Here is a 14,210-nt window from a genome sequence, read left to right as displayed (position 1 = left end):
TGCATTTTATGCTAAGAAAAATCTTCCAATAAGTGATTTCCATTATACAAGTAAAACCTCAGGGTCATGTGCTGGCAATAATCCTGATATCTGTGTTGTGAACACATACTATGAAACATAGCATTTGAAGAAGATAAATTTTCACTATAATTACCACCATCGTGCATAGCTTGTGAAATTAAAAAAAAAAAAAAAAAAGAAATAGAAAAAAAAAAATCAATGGGCAGGATTGAGATGACATCATATCGCCATTATTATATCATCAGCCCCGCGCTGCTGATTTATCGCTCGGGGTAATCACTCTCCTTCCACACCCGCTGGCCTCGGCTCGGCATCTCCTGCCCTACTTAGACCAGAACTGGGGTTAAAAAGCAGAGAGCGGGGCCATTATGGGCCCCTTGACAACCCTCTGGCCTCCTCATCCTCCCCTGTAGGTGTTCCCGGGGGGATTTGGGGAACACGACGCTGCTGGTTCCTCACGATTTGCCTTTTTGCCGGGGCAGGAGGGTGCATCCTTTGGGGATGAGCCTTTGCTCCAATGCTTCCTGAGCCTCTGCTAATCTCTGCCCTCTAAACGTGTTTTCATCATTTTCCTTTCTTCCCATGGAAGAAAACACAAAGGGAAGAGCCCAGACCCTTTTGAAGAGCCAGACTCTGGGTGGGGAGGATCGAAAATCTTCTTTCAAATCTTCTAATGCCTCATTTGTCCTATCTGTCCTGGAACCCGGAGAGAAATTCAGACTTTCCCACTTTCTCAGACTTTTTTTTTCCCCATTCCTTTCTCTTGGGTTTCGCTGGAGATAACATCAGCACGGCACGGTGCCTGCAGAATTTCAGCCTGAATACGGAAGGGAAAAGGCCACGGTGAAGATGCCAACCTCCAGCTACAGTTTTCTCTTAAATCACAGAAATAATTGCGTTGGCCTCAGCCTGATTTAAATAAAAAGACCACAAAAAATAAAAAAAAAAAAGTCAGGAGAAAGTAAACAACACGCCCCAAATCGGGTAATTAAGAAGTTCAAGTCTCTGTAGAAACATTAGCTTAGTAGCATTACACACGTATGGCGATTTTTAATGGCTGTTCAAGCAATTTAATATACACTTTAATATCTGTGTTCTCCACACCACGGGGCCTGGGCAGGGAGGCTGATTTCGGCTCAGCAAGGATTAAATGATTTTGCTGTATCGCATAAGCAGCTGAGGAAACGCCACCTCCCATCCCTCAACCTGGAGATTAGGGAAGATAAGGGGCAGGAGCAGACCCAGCCTCACCAGCTGACCCCACGTGCCTCAGTTTCCCCTCTCCATCAACCAAGAAAGGAGAGATTTGGGGGGGGAGAGATTGGGGGGTGCTCCTCCAGAGGGCTGAGACAACCAGATGTGGGGAAAGCCAAATTTTCACTCAGGACTAAACAGAGTCCAAGAAAATCAACCCTCCAGGGTCCTTCAAGCCATGCAACCCTCCTCCCTGTTTTTTTGAGCCCCAAAACGCCCTCCCAGCCCAACCAGTGGCTCCCACTGGGGGCAACAATCTCTGAAACCCCCCCAACCCTCCCAGTCCCACCACCTGCTGTTCATTTTTGAGCTTTGCCAGGCAGTGACTCACTGGTTTTACTCACGTCCCCCTACAACCTGCTGCTTTCCCTCTGCTGCTAATTTTGGAGCCTTGTTAAAATTAAAAATAAAATTGTGGCAATTGTGTTGGATTTTGGCACGAAACCCCTCGCCCTTTTTTATTGCTGTGCTCCCCCTGGGGGAGCAGACCTCCCCACCCACCCCTCCTCGTCGTTAAGCTCGAGTTCCTTCTCCCCAAATCTTGGCACTCCAGGGCTGCAGCGCTGTTGAGGCTGCACAATCTCATCACACCCGTCTCCCCACCACCCCCCCTGGGCTGTGCCGTATCCAGATGTGCAGGGCTCAGCATTCAGCTGTGCTGGGCTTGGTATCCAGCTGTGCCAGGCGCCGGCTTCCTACGCAGAGCTCAGCATCCAGCTGTGCAGGATTCAGTATCCAGCTGTGCAAGCTTCCTGATCCCTTTGGAGGACTCAGCACCCACCCCCACCCCCTTCCAGAGCTCAGCACCAGGCTGGGCAGCATCCAGATGTGCAGAGCTCAGCATCCAGCTGTGCAGGATTCAGAATCCAGCTGTGCAAGCTTCCTGATCCCTTTGGAGGACCCAGCATCCCCCTCCCAGAGCTCAGCACCAGGCTGGGCAGCATCCAGATGTGCAGAGCTCAGCATCCAGCTGTGCAGGATTCAGAATCCAGCTGTGCAAGCTTCCTGATCCCTTTGGAGGACCCAGCATCCCCCTCCCAGAGCTCAGCACCAGGCTGGGCAGCATCCAGATGTGCAGAGCTCAGCATCCAGCTGTGCAGGATTCAGAATCCAGCTGTGCAAGCTTCCTGATCCCTTTGGAGGACCCAGCATCCCCCTCCCAGAGCTCAGCACCAGGCTGGGCAGCATCCAGATGTGCAGAGCTCAGCATCCAGCTGTGCAGGATTCAGAATCCAGCTGTGCAAGCTTCCTGATCCCTTTGGAGGACCCAGCATCCCCCTCCCAGAGCTCAGCACCAGGCTGGGCAGCATCCAGATGTGCAGAGCTCAGCATCCAGCTGTGCAGGATTCAGAATCCAGCTGTGCAAGCTTCCTGATCCCTTTGGAGGACCCAGCATCCCCCTCCCAGAGCTCAGCACCAGGCTGGGCAGCATCCAGATGTGCAGAGCTCAGCATCCAGCTGTGCAGGATTCAGAATCCAGCTGTGCAAGCTTCCTGATCCCTTTGGAGGACCCAGCATCCCCCTCCCAGAGCTCAGCACCAGGCTGGGCAGCATCCAGATGTGCAGAGCTCAGCATCCAGCTGTGCAGGATTCAGAATCCAGCTGTGCAAGCTTCCTGATCCCTTTGGAGGACCCAGCATCCCCCTCCCAGAGCTCAGCACCAGGCTGGGCAGCATCCAGATGTGCAGAGCTCAGCATCCAGCTGTGCAGGATTCAGAATCCAGCTGTGCAAGCTTCCTGATCCCTTTGGAGGACCCAGCATCCCCCTCCCAGAGCTCAGCACCAGGCTGGGCAGCATCCAGATGTGCAGAGCTCAGCATCCAGCTGTGCAGGATTCAGAATCCAGCTGTGCAAGCTTCCTGATCCCTTTGGAGGACCCAGCATCCCCCTCCCAGAGCTCAGCACCAGGCTGGGCAGCATCCAGATGTGCAGAGCTCAGCATCCAGCTGTGCAGGATTCAGAATCCAGCTGTGCAAGCTTCCTGATCCCTTTGGAGGACCCAGCATCCCCCTCCCAGAGCTCAGCACCAGGCTGGGCAGCATCCAGATGTGCAGAGCTCAGCATCCAGCTGTGCAGGATTCAGAATCCAGCTGTGCAAGCTTCCTGATCCCTTTGGAGGACCCAGCATCCCCCTCCCAGAGCTCAGCACCAGGCTGGGCAGCATCCAGATGTGCAGAGCTCAGCATCCAGCTGTGCAGGATTCAGAATCCAGCTGTGCAAGCTTCCTGATCCCTTTGGAGGACCCAGCATCCCCCTCCCAGAGCTCAGCACCAGGCTGGGCAGCATCCAGATGTGCAGAGCTCAGCATCCAGCTGTGCAGGATTCAGAATCCAGCTGTGCAAGCTTCCTGATCCCTTTGGAGGACCCAGCATCCCCCTCCCAGAGCTCAGCACCAGGCTGGGCAGCATCCAGATGTGCAGAGCTCAGCATCCAGCTGTGCAGGATTCAGAATCCAGCTGTGCAAGCTTCCTGATCCCTTTGGAGGACCCAGCATCCCCCTCCCAGAGCTCAGCACCAGGCTGGGCAGCATCCAGATGTGCAGAGCTCAGCATCCAGCTGTGCAGGATTCAGAATCCAGCTGTGCAAGCTTCCTGATCCCTTTGGAGGACCCAGCATCCCCCTCCCAGAGCTCAGCACCAGGCTGGGCAGCATCCAGATGTGCAGAGCTCAGCATCCAGCTGTGCAGGATTCAGTATCCAGCTGTGCAAGCTTCCTGATCCCTTTGGAGGACCCAGCATCCCCCTCCCAGAGCTCAGCACCAGGCTGGGCAGCATCCAGATGTGCAGAGCTCATCATCCAGCTGTGCTGGATTCACTATCCAGCTGTGCCAGGCTCTTCATGCCTGCGTGAGACTCAGCACCAGCCCGTGCACAGCTCAGTATCAGCCCTCCCAACATCCAGATGTGCAGAGCCTGGCATCCAGCTGTGCCAGAGCCACATCCAGCTGTGTGAAGCCCCTCATCCCTGCGCAGGACACATCCTCAGCCTAGCACAGCCCAGCATCCAGCTGTGCAGCTTCCAGCTGTGCAGAGCATCGGGGCACAGCGTGTGGCTTGCGGGATCCGGTGTCCAGCTGTGCAGGGCTCAGCACTGGAGCTGCTCTGGGGCACCCTGGCCGTGCAGGGGAAAAGGATTGGACCTAGGTTGGCCATCCCCACCAAGGCAGGACCTCAGGGAGAGGCAGAGACAATATACAGCCAGGATTGACTCCAGGGGAAGGGCAGGGAAAGTTTTGGCAGAACAGAAATGTTTCCTCACCGAGATATCATCAAGCTGAGCTCTTTCCTCAGGGATTTTTATTTTATTGTTTTTTGTTGTTTTTTTTTTTAACCAAAAATATTTCCAGTGAGTGATTCTTTGTCCGAAGGAGTTACCTTTGTGGTCTGGGGGGGTTGCAGTTGAAGTCAGGCACCTTATATTCCTGGATACTACAGCTCCAGTGGTGAGAGAAGTTGCCCCAAGAAGCTGTGGATGCCCCATCCCTGGAGATGTTCAAGACCTTGGAGGCTGGATGGGGCTCTGAGCAACCTGGTCTGGTGGAAGATGTCCCTGCCCATGGCTGGGGGGTTGGAACTCAATGATTTAACATCCCTTCCCATTCTAACCATTCCATGATTCGATATATTTGTTGACCCTGGATGCAGCATCCCTGTGTCTCCTCTTGACACCTTGCAGGGGTTAATGAAGGAGGCAGAAGGGACCTTTGAGACCTCTCCAGCTTCTTTCCTGGGTGCCAGCAGCCTGGAACCATGCTCCCCAGCTGAGCTGGTGGCCAGAGGTGGCAGATGCCACCCTGCCCTGCCGCACGGCTCCGGAGGCAGCAGTTTCCCCAGGGTTTGGCAGCGCAAGGTTATGGAGTCTCTGATTTTTAATTAATGTGATTGACTCGGTACGAGTTGGGAAAGGGGAGGGCCAGGGACGGGAAATTGTCCCTTCGAGGGACAAACCCTGACAACCTTGTCATCCCCAATTAGCGGGTAATTACCTCAATGACGTACATCTTTATTAATCCAATTAATAGAGCGGGTGGCGTGACCTCTGGCAGATCTGCTGACTCAGGGTGATGCTCGCCAGGAGGGGACGCAGGAAGAGGGTGGAGGAAGGAGTGAATTCCTCCTCTCCTGGCCTCTCTTCTCGCCAGGGTCCTACCACCCTCAATGTAAAGAATTTCTTCCTAATATCTTATTAGAGACGTCAGGAGTGTTGGGGTCATCCCCGGTGACTTCTTTAAAAGGCTTCAAGAAGGTCTCAGTGCACAAAGCTTCCCTGGCTGGAGAAAAGCTCAGCGCTGGGTGACAGGAGAGATGGAGAGATAGATGGATGGACAGATGGATCAATGGGAGGATAGAGAGGTGGATAGATATTTAGATAGACTGCTAGGTAGATAGATGGATGGGTAGATAGATGGACTGGTAGACAGATGAATGGATAGATGGATGGAGAGGTAGATAGATAGATGGATAGGCTGAATGATGGATAGGTAGATGGATGGTGAGATAGATGGATAAATAGGTAGGTAGGTAGGTGGACAGATAGCCTGATAGAGGTGAATGAACAGATGGAGGGGGGTGGATGAATGGATATTGATGGGGCTGGGGCAAACAGATTGATGATGCTAGTGTGTATGTGTATGTATATGTGTGTGTATATATATACATACATATAGACATGGGACCAGGTGTCTAGGAACCTTTGGGGATGGCTGGACAGATTGAGGGACAACTGGAGGGCCACATGCAGGTTGGATGGGTGGGGAGACAGTCAGATCAGTTGCCCAGGCCATACCTCTGGTGGGGCACAAAGGGGGGTGCCCCCTCTCATGTAAGAGACAGTCCCAGGGGGCTGGTGGTCTCCCCCCAAACCAGGGAAGGAATACTCTAAAGGTCCTATGTCCCCAGGGCCACCAGGTGGGGTGGGATTTGCTGCTGGGCACTAACCAGGCACGGCAGGAGGAGCTGGGGAAAGTTGAAGAGTGCTTTTTTTTTTTTTTTTTTTTTTTTTTTTTTTTTTATTTTCTTAGAGCAGCTAAAAATTTCTTTTAGCTTTCTCTCCGTGACCGGAATTACTTCTTAAATTACATTAAGGATGAATTGAATTTCTTTTATTGCGTTCTAACTGCTTAAAAAACATAGTAACATAAAGCAAACCCCAGAGCTCAGCACCAGGCTGGGCAGCATCCAGATGTGCAGAGCTCATCATCCAGCTGTGCTGGATTCACTATCCAGCTGTGCCAGGCTCTTCATGCCTGCGTGAGACTCAGCACCAGCCCGTGCACAGCTCAGTATCAGCCCTCCCAACATCCAGATGTGCAGAGCCTGGCATCCAGCTGTGCCAGAGCCACATTCAGCTGTGTGAGGCCCCTCATCCCTGTGTAGGACACATCCCCAGCCTAGCACAGCCCAGCATCCAGCTGTGCAGCATCCAGCTGTGCAGAGCATCGGGGCACAGCGTGTGGCTTGCGGGATCCGGTGTCCAGCTGTGCAGGGCTCAGCACTGGAGCTGCTCTGGGGCACCCTGGCCGTGCAGGGGAACAGGATTGGACCTAGGCTGGCCATCCCCACCAAGGCAGGACCTCAGGGAGAGGCAGAGACAATTTACAGCCAGGATTGACTCCAGGGGAAGGGCAGGGAAAGTTTTGGCAGAACAGAAATGTTTCCTCACCGAGATATCATCAAGCTGAGCTCTTTCCTCAGGGATTTTTATTTTATTGTTTTTTGTTGTTTTTTTTTTTAACCAAAAATATTTCCAGTGAGTGATTCTTTGTCTGAAGGAGTTACCTTTGTGGTCTGGGGGGGTTGCAGTTGAAGTCAGGCACCTTATATTCCTGGATACTACAGCTCCAGTGGTGAGAGAAGTTGCCCAGAGAAGCTGTGGATGCCCCATCCCTGGAGATGTTCAAGACCTTGGAGGCTGGATGGGGCTCTGAGCAACCTGGTCTGGTGGGAGGTGTCCCTGCCCATGACTGGGGGGTTGGAACTCAGTGATTTAATATCCCTTCCAACTCTAACCATTCCATGACTCTACTCCATGGTCTGAGGTGCTGCACTTCGATATATTTGTTGACCCTGGTTGCAGCATCCCTGTGTCTCCTCTTGACACCTTGCAGGGGTTAATGAAGGAGGCAGAAGGGACCTTTGGGACCTCTCCAGCTTCTTTCCTGGGTGCCAGCAGCCTGGAACCATGCTCCCCAGCTGAGCTGGTGGCCAGAGGTGGCAGATGCCACCCTGCCCTGCCCCACGGCTCCGGAGGCAGCAGTTTCTCCAGGGTTTGGCAGCACAAGGTTATGGAGTCTCTGATTTTTAATTAATGTGATTGACTCGGTACGAGTTGGGAAAGGGGAGGGCCAGGGACGGGAAATTGTCCCTTCGAGGGACAAACCCTGACAACCTTGTCATCCCCAATTAGCGGGTAATTACCTCAATGACGTACATCTTTATTAATCCAATTAATAGAGCGGGTGGCGTGACCTCTGGCAGATCTGCTGACTCAGGGTGATGCTCGCCAGGAGGGGACGCAGGAAGAGGGTGGAGGAAGGAGTGAATTCCTCCTCTCCTGGCCTCTCTTCATCCCTAATTAGAGTGGCTGCTTGCGAGCCCACACGCTGACGTGGTTCAAGCAGACAGGGATGTCTCCCAGCCTGATCCCAACTGGTCCCTCATTTCTTCCTCCTTTCCATGTCTGCTGTCCATCCGTTTTCTTGTCTGTTTGTCCCATTATTCATCCATCTTCCAACAGACCCTTCTCTGGGGAGAAATAACCCTACCTCAGGGTGTTTATCCCCAAATGGTGGTGATCCAGGACATGGGGATGTCTCCCAGTCATAGAGTCATAGAACGATTCTCGTTGGAAGGGACCTTAAGGTTCATCTAGTTCCAACCCCCCCGCCCTGGGCAGGGACACCTCCCACCACACCAGGTTGCTCAAAGCCCCATCAACCTTACCTTGAACACCTCCAGGGATGGAGCAGTCACAGCTTCTCTGGGCAACCTTCGCCAGGGTCCTACCACCCTCAATGTAAAGAATTTCTTCCTAATATCTTATTAGAGACGTCAGGAGTGTTGGGGTCATCCCCGGTGACTTCTTTAAAAGGCTTCAAGAAGGTCTCAGTGCACAAAGCTTCCCTGGCTGGAGAAAAGCTCAGCGCTGGGTGACAGGAGAGATGGAGAGATAGATGGATGGACAGATGGATCAATGGGAGGATAGAGAGGTGGATAGATATTTAGATAGACTGCTAGGTAGATAGATGGATGGGTAGATAGATGGACTGGTAGACAGATGAATGGATAGATGGATGGAGAGGTAGATAGATAGATGGATAGGCTGAATGATGGATAGGTAGATGGATGGTGAGATAGATGGATAAATAGGTAGGTAGGTAGGTGGACAGATAGCCTGATAGAGGTGAATGAACAGATGGAGGGGGGTGGATGAATGGATATTGATGGGGCTGGGGCAAACAGATTGATGATGCTGGTGTGTATGTGCATGTATATGTGTGTGTGTATATATATATATATGGGGCCAGGTGTCTAGGAACCTGTAGGGATGGCTGGACAGACTGAGGGACAACTGGAGGGCCACGTGCAGGTTGGATGGGTGGGGAGACAGTCAGATCAGTCACCCAGGCCATACCTCTGGTGGCTGAATGATGGATAGGTAGATGGATGGTGAGATAGATGGATAAATAGGTAGGTAGGTAGGTGGACAGATAGCCTGATAGAGGTGAATGAACAGATGGAGGGGGGTGGATGAATGGATATTGATGGGGCTGGGGCAAACAGATTGATGATGCTGGTGTGTATGTGCACGGGCTATTAAAGCCATTATGGCAGAGTTAAGTAAAGAACTAGCGGCCAGGCAATAAGCCTGAGAGCCTCTGTTGCTGTCATCGTATGTTTATGGCCCAGGCAATGTTTGCTTTATTAAAGATTCAGGAGCCATTTCCGAAGGGCTCAGTTCTCTACTTCCCATTAAAGACCAGGCCCTGGCGAAGGAGGCCCTTCGTGACTGCAGGGAAAAAAGAGGAGGGCTGGGACAAAAAAATGAGGTGAGTTGGTTGGGAGAGTCTCGGGGCACGGCAGGAGAAAAAGGGGGGAAGAGGAAGATGCACCCCATGGCTCTGTGTTGGATTTGTTGCCCCTGGGTGCTGCAGAGAAGGGTCCCTCCCCATGGGCTGCAGAGTTTATTTGTCCCAGGACTCCAGGAGCTGAGCAGGACCCACAGCTCCTGGAGGGTTGTGCAGGCTGCTGACTTTGCTTAATGCAAGGGTAAATCCCTACCTAGTTCAGCCATTTTATCCAGCCATGCAGAGTGAGGTCCCACCATTTGGGCTTGCTCCAAGCCATGAGGGATCACCATTGAGGACCAGGACCATGAAAGTCTCTTTTCCCCACAGCATGACCCCTATTGTCCCATAACATGACCCTGTTGCTCTGTAACATGTCTACCTTGCCCTATAGCATGACCCTCTTGCTCCATAGCACGACACCCTTGACCCACAGCATGACTCTTGTATTAAAGCCATTATGGCAGAGTTAAGTAAAGAACTAGCGGCCAGGCAATAAGCCTGAGAGCCTCTGTTGCTGTCATCGTATGTTTATGGCCCAGGCAATGTTTGCTTTATTAAAGATTCAGGAGCCATTTCCGAAGGGCTCAGTTCTCTACTTCCCATTAAAGACCGGGCCCTGGCGAAGGAGGCCCTTCGTGACTGCAGGGAAAAAAGAGGAGGGCTGGGACAAAAAAATGAGGTGAGTTGGTTGGGAGAGTCTCGGGGCACGGCAGGAGAAAAAGGGGGGAAGAGGAAGATGCACCCCATGGCTCTGTGTTGGATTTGTTGCCCCTGGGTGCTGCAGAGAAGGGTCCCTCCCCATGGGCTGCAGAGTTTATTTGTCCCAGGACTCCAGGAGCTGAGCAGGACCCACAGCTCCTGGAGGGTTGTGCAGGCTGCTGACTTTGCTTAATGCAAGGGTAAATCCCTACCTAGTTCAGCCATTTTATCCAGCCATGCAGAGTGAGGTCCCACCATTTGGGCTTGCTCCAAGCCATGAGGGATCACCATTGAGGACCAGGACCATGAAAGTCCCTTTTCCCCACAGCATGATCCCTATTGTCCCATAGCATGACCCTCTTGCCCTGTAGCATGTCTACCTTGCCCTATAGAATCACCCTCTTGCTCCATAGCATGACGCTCTTGATCCACAGCATGACTCCTGCTCAATAGCACAACCCCATTGTGCTATAGCATGATGTCCTTGACCTATAGCATAGCCCCCTTGCTCCATAGCATTACATTCTTGCCTCCTAGCATGATCTTGCTCCACGGCATGACCCTCCTTCATCACAGCATGACCTCCTTGCCCTATAGCACATCTGCCTTGCATCATAACGCATAACTTCCTTCATCACAGCATGATCTCCTTGCCCCATACGATGGTCATCTTGTCCTCATTGCTTGGTGTAGATCCAGATTGACCTCCCAGTGCACCCTGAAAAAGTCCTACATCACTGGTCTGGCTGTGTGAAAGCTACTATCTTAGGAAAGGTGACCCCTAACATCTCAGAAGAAGTTCTGAGGATTAATCCAGTAGAGGGTCAGCATTCTCCCCCATCCCCTTTTGGACGACAGAGCACAGACCCTTCAGAAACACTCATGTCCTACAGAAAATAGGGCACAAAGGATCAAAGGAAGTCACCTCTCCGCCCCTGTCCTGCTGCCAGACCAGGTCCACCCTGGGCCAGGTCTGACTTGCTCCCACATAGGAGATGCTTGTTCCCATGCATGAGAAGGTGGTAGAGCATAGAATGGTGGTGGAGCACTCCCCAGGGACCACACAGGGATGGGGAGGGATATCCCAGCCACCACTTTTGTCCCTGGTAAGAAGTAGCTGAAGGTGGTGGGCCCTGGGGACAGGCAGGTTCCTGGATGGTCCCCGCTCGTGGCAGCTCCTCTTCCCTCCTCTCCCAGCAGCACCTTGTCCACTGGGCAGATGGAAGAAGACTTGCTGTTGGGCAGCATTGAGGCAATCGTTAGAGCAAGAGCTGACTTGGACACGAGCATGTAGATCGGTTCCACAGTCACGTGCGTGGGTGTACGTGACAATTTGGGACCTGAACACCGTCCCACCCCATGGGGTGGCTTGGGGTGATGAAAGGTTGGCCGGGCTGTGGGGAGCAGGATTCATTGTGTACCCACTCTGCCCTCTAGTGCAACACTACCAGTTTACATCTCCACCAGCTCCTGGACTTACTGGTCTCTCCCCTGCAGCCCCCAACACCTTCTCCTGAAGAGAGGACCTTCCAAACCTCAGAGACCACCTTGGCAAAGCTTTTGGGACCAACCTAGGGGAGCAAGCCCCACCCAAGAGCAGCCCCAGCAGGGCCTGAGGGCCAGCTTGTAGGAGCAGAATGGGTGCTCCCAGCGCTCCCAGTAAAATTTCAACCCTTCTTTTACAGGATGGATGGAGTTTGCTGTGAGCTCGGAGTGCTCTACGCCAAAGGATGCCCCACTGCAAGGCTTGGCTTGATGACCTGCAAGGACGTTGCAATGTCCATAAGGACATTGCAGGATATAGGGTTCGAAAGTAGTTTTTATGCCCTTCTTTCACAGACTCACAGAATCACAGAATCTTCTAGGTTGGAAGGGACCTTAAAGATCATCTTGTCCAACCATCAACCTAACTGACAAAAATAGATACCCCCACAACAAACAAGGAGCATCATCACTAAACCATACCTCCCAGCACTACATCAACCCCCCCCAGCTCCCTCAGCCTCTCCTCATAAGACTTATTCTCCAGACCCCTCACCAGCTTTGTCGCCCTTCTCTGGACCCGCTCCAGCACCTCAATGTCTTTTTTATGGTAGGGGGCCCAAAACTGGACACAGTACTCAAGGTGAGGCCTCACCAGTGCCCAGTACAGGGGGACAATCACCTCTCGGGCCCTACTCCCCACGCTGTTCCTGATACAGGCCAGGATGCTGGTGGCCTTCTGGGCCACCTGGGCACACTGCTGGCTCCTGTTCAGCCGACAGTCGACCAACACGCCCTTCTTTGCACTGTGCTGGTCTCCAAAGCACCCCAGGGACAATTCTAGCCATCCTTGGGTGGCAGGATGAGTCCAGGGGGTGCCAGTTCCGCTGGGCAGATGCCGTTGGGGACGGGTGTTGCGTTGGACAGGGTGCTGCTGCCCTCTAGTGGGCTCAGGCTGGAAGGGAGGGTGGCAGCGAGCACCCAACTCTACACCCTATGCTTGAAAGGGCTAAGGTGGGACATGGGGCTGAGGTTGGATGGGGTTTTGCACAACCAGATCTACTGGGAGGTGTCCCTGCCCATGGCAGGGGGGTTGGAACTGGATGGTCTTTAAGGTCCCTTCCAACCCAAACCATCCCATGATTCCACGGCACCTTCCATGGGATGGAGTGAGCACTGGACCAAGTACCAAGTGGGCACGGCATCACTCCTCCTCCTGGGTGCAGGAGAAAGCCTTCTCTGCCCCACCCCTCTCCACCCTATCCTTCTCCCGAGATCACCCCACTGATCTGCTCCTGGTTCAGGACCCTTCGAAAGCAGCATCTGATTTAGGGCCACTAATAAATTGCCAATTAAGTGTAATGACCAGTGATAGCCCCTTGCACAGAAACACCCAGCACCAAACCACACCTGACCTATGGGGTGGCCATCAACCCCATAGCTGCTTTCCTTCTGTTGTCCCCAGGGACAGGCAGGAGCATTAATTTGTAGCTGGCAACAGCTCTGGAGGAGCCATGAGGGGTTACGGTGCCAACGAGCCGTGAAGCGAGGAGGCAGGAGCGTGGCCGTGGTACCTTCTCCTCTTCTATTAAGAGAGCCGTTGCGTACCTAATGGAGGGGAAAATCAAAACACCTTCCCACTACGCTGGAAGGGCTGATAGATGGGCCAGGAGATTTTTATTACTGAGCGTGAAGCTCCGAGGAGGAGGAGGAAAATTCAACCTCAAAGGTAGGAAACTGGGATGAACCCCTGTGGGTTCACTGGGATGTCCCCGATGGAGACTTCCAGGATGGTGGGCACCGCTGTTTGCTGTCTCCAGAGCACTAGAAAACAACAAGGGATAAAAATAAACCCTCTTTGCACCTTCTCTCTGGTCCTAAGGTGCCCCTAAGAGCTGCATTAACTGGTCCTGGCCCAGGATGCCCAGACTGAGGAACGTCGCCTCAGCTCCTGGGCCCACCTGGAGCTCCTCTCCACAGAGACAGAGGTTTGAGAGACCTCAAGTTCTTAGTTACTGCAAAGCTATTTTTGCAATGGTTCTTGTGCTTTCTGCCCGTGTTGGTCCCCACCACCAGGATCCTACAGGACCCCTCCGCCTCCCGGTCCAGATGGAGAAGACAACCATGGAAAGATCCAGCTCTACTGTCTCTTAGCAAGGAGGGAGGGAGCACCAGGCTCTTGCTGATGGAGCACAGATCTCATCTGAGAACTTGTCATCAGAGGGGGGAGGAGATCCCGGCTACGGAGTCACGAGTTTCCCACATCCACCAAACGTAGGTGGGAACAGGATCTACTACAGCAGAACAACTTACCGTGGGTGGCTTCAAATCCTTGGTAGGGCTTTGAGGTTGGTGCTGGGTACGGGAGGTTGGATGAAAGGGTAACACCTTAAATTACAAAAATTTGTCCAAAAAACCCCATAAAAATCAGGTGCCATTTTTTGGTAGATGGGAGAAAAAGACGCTCCTCAGAAAGGGTAACACCTTAAATTACAAAAATTTGTCCAAAAAACCCCATAAAAATCAGGTGCCATTTTTTGGTAGATGGGAGAAAAAGACGCTCCTCACCACCCTTTTATAGAATCATAGAATGGTTTGGGTTGGAAGGCACCTTAAAGAGCATGGAGTTCCAACCCCTCTGCCATGGGCAGGGACACGTCCCACCAGACCATACATTAACCTGAAG

Source organism: Calidris pugnax, unplaced genomic scaffold (assembly GCF_001431845.1).
Source record: "Calidris pugnax isolate Ruff unplaced genomic scaffold, ASM143184v1 scaffold41, whole genome shotgun sequence".
NCBI classification, from domain to species: Eukaryota; Metazoa; Chordata; class Aves; order Charadriiformes; family Scolopacidae; genus Calidris; species Calidris pugnax.
The sequence above is the reverse complement of the archived record's forward strand: the minus strand, read 5'-3'. Positions refer to the sequence as shown.